Source organism: Sapajus apella, unplaced genomic scaffold (assembly GCF_009761245.1).
Source record: "Sapajus apella isolate SASKATOON/1434 unplaced genomic scaffold, GSC_monkey_1.0 scaffold2328, whole genome shotgun sequence".
Taxonomy (NCBI): Eukaryota; Metazoa; Chordata; class Mammalia; order Primates; family Cebidae; genus Sapajus; species Sapajus apella.
Window position 1 is genome coordinate 1,749 of NW_022439254.1, and position 8,399 is coordinate 10,147.

General features: G+C 42.6%; 1 pseudogene; it reads left to right on the plus strand.

Annotated features, from left to right (window-relative positions):
* The first annotated feature begins 2,050 nt into the window (after positions 1 to 2,050).
* Positions 2,051 to 2,666, plus strand: LOC116547195 (annotated as a pseudogene).
* Positions 2,667 to 8,399: the final 5,733 nt, after the last annotated feature.

Below are 8,399 nucleotides of genomic sequence, written 5' to 3' on the forward strand. Positions count from 1 at the left end.
TCCTGAAAACATAAGGAGCTGGCGCAGGGTTTTAGGCTGGCATTTGGGTCAGTGTTTGAGGTCATCACATTGGTGGACTTTTCAAGAAGAGGTTGGGGAGACAGCAATGCAGGGCACCTACGTTTGAGTGAAGTCTGGACAGATGGGGGGCCAGGAGTGGGCACTGGACAGAGTTAGGGTGGAGCTGCCAGGTTTGGGTGTGGGAAAGAAGGGAACGAGGAGCACAGGCTTGAACTTGGAGTGGTTTGTTGGAAGTGAGACAGGCAGGATGAGAAACGAATGAGGAGCCGAGGATCAGGAACCAGTTAGTGAGGACCAGCAGAAACGGGACAGCAAAGTAATGGTCCCTCCAGAGACTGGGGAGCTGGGGGAGGAGACAATGAAGTGGGGATGGGGCCACATCTTGGAGGTTTCCTGCTCCTGTCCTGCAGGAGGGGGACATATACACTGTCAAGGTGGAAGACCAGACCTTGACCTCCCCCTTCTGCCTGCAGGTGAAGCGCACAATGACTACATGCACACCCTGGTGGCCTACTTCAACATCCAGTCATAGGACTGATAGCAGGTGAGCTTCCCTGGTGGGTCACGTCCTCCACCAGAGATTTCAATGGAATGATCCCATTCAGCCCCCACTACAACCTCATGGGGCTCTGTTATTATCCTTGTCTTGCTGTGGTGGAAAGTCTCCATCGTGCAGAGTGTTGAAATCGGAATTTGTACACAGGCCACAGCCCTGAATCATTCACAACCCAGGACCCTCTTTTCCTTCTCTGACTCTGTGCCCTCACTCTTCACTCTCTCTAGGTCTTGGTCTAACCCTCATCCTCAGGCTCTGATCCTCCTCAGGCTCCATCTTTCCTCCTCCCTCTAAGACTGTCTCCCCTCATTCCTGTGCTCCTCTGTCTGGGGTTCTGTCCCCTTCTCTGGGTGTCTGTCGCCCTCTGCTGTCCGATTTCTCATCATCCCATCTCTGATCTCACTGGGCTGATGCAGGTGCTGCTGGGGGTGGGGGGCCTCCCCTCTTCGTAGGGCTCTGCCAACTTTCCCTTCCAGGAGTGCATCCTAGCCATTTCACCCATGCACTTGAGCTTGTCCTTGGAGTGAGATCTTTCTCAGAAGCTGCTACAAGTCTGGACCTCATATCCCTGCCCTCTTCGTGTGCTTTTCCAAATCTTCCTATTTCACTCAGGGATGTGGGGTGATGGTTGCCCTTCCTGTTTTTGTCAAAAATAAATTGTTTGAAAATTATCATACTAAAAACTTTACAAAGTATTTAACTATCTATTCTTTCACTTGAGAACTAAAGTTCTAAGTAGAGAAGATTTGGTTCAGAGATTGCTGTGGTTTACAAATTTAGGAGGATGTATATGTGGAGCACGTACAAGAGCCTTTTACCCGGACATGTAACATATTTGAGTATATCTGTAAATGTGATTCCAGCAACTTGCATTTTTTTCTCCTATTGCGCAATCAGGTTATTCCAGCTAATCATGTGTTGACGGTCATGGAGTCTTTCCAGTGAGTTCCAGAGAAAGGTACCGTCTAACCTCATCTGCGTCTAGGACATCACCCTCTTCTTGTTTTTCTCCTCCTGTTGTTCCTTTCAAGTCTTTTTTGCTGGCTTCTCATCTACCTATAGACAATGGCTTGTCACAGGTTCACACTGATTTTTTTTTTTTTTTTTTTTGTGACAGTGTCTTGCACTGTTGTCTAGGCTGAAATACAGTGGTGACACCATAGCTCACGACAGCCTCGACCTCCTGGGCTCAAGTGATCCTCCAACATGAGCCTCTCTATTAGCTAGGAATAAACGCATGCACCACTACACCAAGCTAATTTAAAAAAATGTAGACAGACGCAGCTCTGGAGTTGCTGGGCGGCTTTTGTTGGGTCCCCGGTGTCAGGGACCCGCCGTGGTGTGTCGCTGGCTTGGCCCGGGACCCGGTGTGCCCCGCAGCAGGCAGAGCTCACACTCCTGCCCCCAACCCCCGGCTGGACCGGCACCGCGTTGATGGCGGCTCTGCACGACGCGCGGACCGGGCCGCAGCCCATGCACGGAGCGGACTGCGTTATGGACATCTGCCTTACTTCTGCCGCGGCCAAGTGGTGCATGGCTTCGGCCGCGGCTCCAAGCAGCTGGGCATCCCCACAGCTAATTTTCCTGAGCAAGTGGTAGATAATCTTCTAGCTGATATATCCACTGGCATTAATTATGGTTGGGCCAGTGCTGGAAGTGGAGATGTCCATAAGATGGTGGTGAGTGTAGGCTGGAACCCATACTACAGGAATACGAAGTAGTCCATGGAAACCCATATCATGCATACCTTCAAAGAGGACTTCTGTGGGGAAATCCTCAATGTGGCCATTGTTGGCTACCTCAGACCAGAGAAGAACTTTGATGCTTTAGGGTCACTTATTTCAGCAATTCAAGGTGATATTGAGGAAGCTAAGGAACAACTACATTTACCAGAGCATTTGAAAATCAAAGACAATTTCTTCCAGGTTTCCAAAAGCAAAACAATGAATGGCCACTGATGAAAAATTGTCTTATTTATTCATTCACTCTTTTCTAGTGTTTCTGTGTTTATTACTGTCCAGCCTCATCTTGGTTATGTTTTAAAAATCAAACACTTTCCTACAGTTGTGAATTAAATAGTACAGTGTAGTTACCATATGGTGCTTCAACTACTAAATGAAGCCCATCATGCCATAGCACTAAAAAGATTCATTTAAAAATCAAGATTTAAACAATACTTAATGATTAAAATGTACCACTAGAAAGGTATTACTTGTGTATAAGTATGGGTAAAAAGGCAAGTCACTAGTTTAAGATGAAAAATGAAATTTTCAGGGTAAAATACCAGCATGTATGCACTTGTATAGTGTAGACTTCTAAACAAAGAAGGCTTATAAAAGTAAATGCATTAAGGCCAAGTGCAGTGGCTTGCACCTGTAATCCCAGCACTTTGGGAGCCGAGCTGGGAGGATTGCTTGAGCTCAGGAGTTCAAGACCAGTCTGGGCAACATAGCGAGACCCCATCTCTATTTAAAACAAAAGAAGGGAATGCATTATGTAGAAAATTGAAAGTTTATGATAAACCTACAGGGAAGAAACCCAGGCTTTCTATTTTTAATATTTTGTGCATTAATACATTACAAACATGAAGATGTTTGTAAAATTTTCTTTTAGTCATTTTCTTTGAAGTCACATCAGTGTACCATCTTCATTTTTGTATAGAGCTGCTTCAATTCTAAGTCCTCTGGATTTCCTCTATCTGTTTTTTGTTGTTGAAGACAGTAAAATAAGTGTTTTCAAATCTATATGCCTCCCTTCTTCGTGGATAATGCTTCTTCTTTTTAAGGGTAAATATTCTTGTTCTTCAACATTTTTCTTTGGTTCTTTTTTCCTTTTTTAGGAAAAACAAAACAGGCTTCATTTTCAGGTTTTCTCAAGATTTAAATGAACAGATATTCTTTTACATGTACCCGTTTCTTAAAGAACACAAAATGTTTCCCTCCCCAGAAAAACTGTTTAAGAGCCAATTAAACTATGAAATAGTTAGAAAATTATTTATTTTTAATATTTAAGGCCTTGAAATTAATTTTGTTCCAAGGCAAATCTAAACTGCTGTAGTTGTATAAGCGCAATATAATTTAATGCTAGTCTAAAAAGTACTTACCGCTTGAGGAAAAAGCATAAAGTTTTAGATAAATAGTCTTCATACTGTGGATTTTTCCTCCAACTAACTAATATGTGGGAAATTAAGATTCCAGATTCCTTTGGGCCCCCTCAAACAGTACATTGCATCATTGTTCACTGTAGCAACAGATTTGGTGGTGACTGGGGGATAGAGATAGAAACATAGAGGGTAATTTTAAAGTTAATTTATGATGAATCATTTTCCCCTAATCTGCATAAATGAATTAGAACTGATGTTAATAAAAATACTTTACTTTGTGTAAAAAGTATTCAGAAAAACATCTAAAGCTGTTGGAGAAGAGGGACTCATAAATACAGTTGGATTGTGTTTTACTTTTCATTTCTTTGTAAAAATACGTCAAAAACACAGTTTTAAGTGTTAGAAATCCTATACTTGAAAGAAACCTCGGTTATCAGTGGCTTTATGAAGCAAAGTTAATAGCAAACATGGGAAATGTGAAAGTGTTTGCGTTTTGTCTGACCAGCTTGCTACTAAATGCTCTCTTTAAGTGTGTGAAAGTTCATTGATCTGTTATCGACCCTTTACATCTTGTTAAATAGCCATTGCTTCTGAGAATCGGATAGTGTGGTGTTTGAGGGGTTGTGTCTATACTTTTCAAAACTTTTATAAGAAGTTACACTAGTACCATTTTGATTAGTCTGAATGTATTCAAGCCTTGAAATAAATTTTGACTAAGAGAAAAAAATGTAGGAATGAGGTCTTGTAACCTTTGTTATTTCAAAGGTTACTGAACTGCACCTTCATTTTAAAAAGGCCTCTGCTTGAGACTTAGAGACGGTTAGTGGCGTCTACTGTCATCCTGTGTCTTAAAATACCATGGGTTTGGCATAAAAAATGAGAGGAGATTCAATTATTTAATTTAAAAGAACAATACTAATTTGCAAATGAGAAGTGGAATGCCTTTCCTGTGTTTTTTTTTCTCATTGGATTCTATTCACATCAAGTGGACAGAAATTGAAAGAAAATGAGCTGAGAAACAACTAGATTCAAATTAGGAGCAAGTTTGTTGTTCAGGGTTCTGTACAGATCTGTCATACAGATCAGCCCACTAAGGCTACACTATGTACCACCCCATCCTCTGAATCCACCTTTGCAAAAGCTTTAATTTAAAAATCCTCATTTTAGGCTGGGCACAGTGGCTCAGGCATGTAATCCCAGCACTTTGGGAGGCCGAGTAGGGGAGATCACCTGAGGTCAGGAGTTCGAGGCCAGCCTGGTCAACATGGTGAAACTGTCTCTACTAAAAATACAAAAAAAAAAAAAAAAAAAAAATTAGCCAGGCAGGCTGAGGTAAGAGAATCGCTTGAACCCTGGAGGCGGAGGTTGCAGTGAGCAGAGATTACGCCACTGCACTCAGCCTGGGTGATAGAGCGAGACTCAGCCTAAAAAAAATAAATAAATAAAAATAAAATAAAAATGTTTGGCTAATAGAAATTGTAAAATTCACATTCGGCTCACATTTTATTTCAGAGGATTGCCTCCTTTTTAAAATCTCAGGCTGCCTGCTCAAAGGACCAGAAGCCAGGAAGGTCATAAAACCTGAAATTGTTAAAGAATTGTTATTAGATTCTTTCCATTTATGAATAGCCTTATAATATGTTATATATAAAAGCATACCACCTTATACACAAGGTTAAATACAAATACCCTCCTGGTTGGTCCCGGCTCAGCTCAGGGGGATGAAGCCCTGCCTGAAGAGGTTGCAGCCCAGGCTGTCACTCTTTCTTCATTTAGCCCAGTGTCTGGTCAAATCTTCTGTCATTCAGGGACTAAAGGGGGCGGGCCTTAAGTATTATGTAGTCAGAGAGTCTAAACTAGGAACCGTCCAATAAGAAACGCAGCCGGAAAGTGCAGGACAGCTTCTGGGATTTCGCGGGTCCTTTGTCTCTTCCTGCAGCCAGAGCCCCGGGTCTCGTCTTCGCTGCTCTGCTCTGTGTCCTCCGCTCCTGGAGGTCTAGTCTGTGTGGCCCTGTGACCTTCAGGTATTGAGAGATCCACAGCTGAGACCCCAGGAGCCGCTGAAAACCTGGAAATGGTGAGAGTGCAGGATCCGACATCTCGAGAGTGGGAAAGGGCTGGTTGGAAGCAGTGGGAAGTGGCTGTAGCGGTTCTCAGGACCCCAGCAGTCAGCTCCAAAATCTGAGGCCGGGTTCACCTTGGCACAGCTCGACCTTCAGCCCCCTTCAGTCATAAGATGGCGGCTGGGCGGACAAGCGGGACCTCAGGCACCCTGTTTCTTGCCTGCACAGTGACTATGCCCCGGCCTGGAGCCCCCTGTAGGCAGCTCTGCACCCACCGCGCCGTGTGTCTCCCGCATTGTGCCGGGACCACCGGAAGGTCGCCAGGGGAGAATCCTGACTTGGAGTGCGGGGTTCAGGAATCGGAAGAGCTTTTGGTCCCTCTTTTATAAAGAATTTATTGGAGTCCTCACAAAAATATTAAATAATTTATTCAAACAGTAATTCAAAAATTGTAGAGCACCCAGCTATGGTTTGTAGTTTGTGGTCCATGCGACAGGGTTTAAGAGAAGACTTTGTATAAGGTGCATGATTAAGAGAAACCCGCATTCATTAATCGGTTAGGTACAGTTAGGTAGTTTTTAATTTCCACTCTGAGCTTCTAAATTTCCTGGTTATGCAATCAGAGGTTAATTGAGAGTTTATAATTGGTAAAGTCTGAATTTTTTTCTCCCAATGTAGTAATTTACCCCCCCCCCAAAAAATGCACTTGAGTTAGATTTTATTTTTAAGTGAAAATCCAGACTAGAGCCGTGTCAACCTCATTGCCTGCCACTTAGTTATTTTCTCACACCACAGGAAAGTGATTTTCCCCTGCGTTTTTCACATGCGGCGCCAGCAACCTCTCAAGTCTACCTTCCACTCCCACCCTGCATTCCTTCATCCTAACCCTGGCTTGCAGTAAAATACTACATTTTCAGTTCTTTTTAACCTTTCCAAATGCCAGTTTCCCCTCCCTAATTCACATTATCAACTACTTGTCCTTTAGTGTACATTTTAGGTGTGGCATTTTCATTAATCATTTTTTAAAAAATAAGATGTAATCTCACTTTGTCACCCATGCTGGAGTGCAGTGAAGTGATCTCTGTTCACTGCAGCCTTTGCTTCACCGGTTCAAGCGACTCTCGTGCCTCAGTCTCTTGAATAGCTTGGATTACAGGTGCGCACCATCACACCCGGCTAAGTTTTGTATTTTTAGTAGAGCCGGGGTTTCACCCTGTTAGCCAGTCAGGTCTTGAACTTGTGACCTCAAGTGATCTACCCTCCTCGGCCTCCCAAAGTGCTGTGATTACAGAGGTGAAGTACTGCAGATGGCCATTAGTTAATCATTTTTTCACAAAGCGTTGGATGGGACTTTTACAAAGATGTGTTTTCTCTTTGAAAAATATTGTCCCTGAGAATAAAGAATAAACCCCTGACACTGTATTTTTTTTTTTAAGTTTCTCTTTTCTTTTCATCTTCCCTAGGAGCAGAGGTCTTATCGGAATGTTTTTGGGTTAAGGATTCCCTTCAGAAAATTTTGGGGTCATTTGTCCTCAGTCACCCTGGTCCTGGGTTTCAGTACTGTTTGGGGATAAACCAAGATACCCGCCAAGGTTATGTTGCTGGAGTATCTAGTGAATGTCAGCTCCCGGGTTATTTTTTCTCACAGGACAACCTGAGGTATGAAGTGTAGCCTCTCAAGGAAGCAGGTGGATGTGGTGGGGCTGACAGGAATCTCCTGGTGTATTCTGTTTTTTGAAAAGCTAACCCCTTGAGACATTAAAACTGTGTTTACCCAACCCAGCTTCCATTTCTTGGAGACACATTGCTGGTCAGCCAGTCAGATGCTGGTATTGAGGAAAAAACATACTAATAATTTCTGACCCCTGGATTTTTTAAGGGGACAGAAAAATAGTGAAATAAATAAAGAAAAATACTGAGAAATTTATGAAAGAAAAAACGGCATCCCAAAAGTCAGAAACAACCTGACCCCAGTGAGATGGTGTAAGAACTTGCAAAGTAAAACCCCTCTGGAGCACTCACTGGGGCATGCATAGTCATACATAGTCTCCTGAGCAGGTGGTTATTGAGCACTTAAGTGAGAGGATGGGGTGGAGAGTCTCTCAAGTAGCTGAATAGCCTTAATTGACACATGAGTAAGGCAGATTTGTTTTTTAATCACCACTGCCACTCTCTGGGCTTGTCACCTTTAAAAGATTTGTTGACTTACTTGGACCTCAGTTTTTAATTGTAAGTTGCATTTTATTAGTAGGACGTGAAAGCAAAACAAACAAACAAAAATATTTGCAAAGGGTGTAGAAGAGGTGGGTTTCAGAAACAAAAAATAATATCTAATTATATATTCCATTTGTTAAAAATTCTCATTTACCTTTTTCTTTCCCAACATGTGTTTTGAAATTTTCTCAGGTGAGTTTCTTATGGCTTGGTGATTTCAAACAGAATTTTAAGGCTTAGCTTTCAGAATACTAGCTATGAAGGAAAAGAATAGGAAAAATCTCTCTTCCATTTTGCCTGTAGAAAATGAATACATTTCCACAAGAAAATGTGATGGATAACTGGTGAGTTACATAGATTCATGAAAACATTAGGTCCTCTTCTTGCAGGGTACATTTGTGACAGTGACTATCTCTGTTCTCTATCCCGTTATCTTGATTTC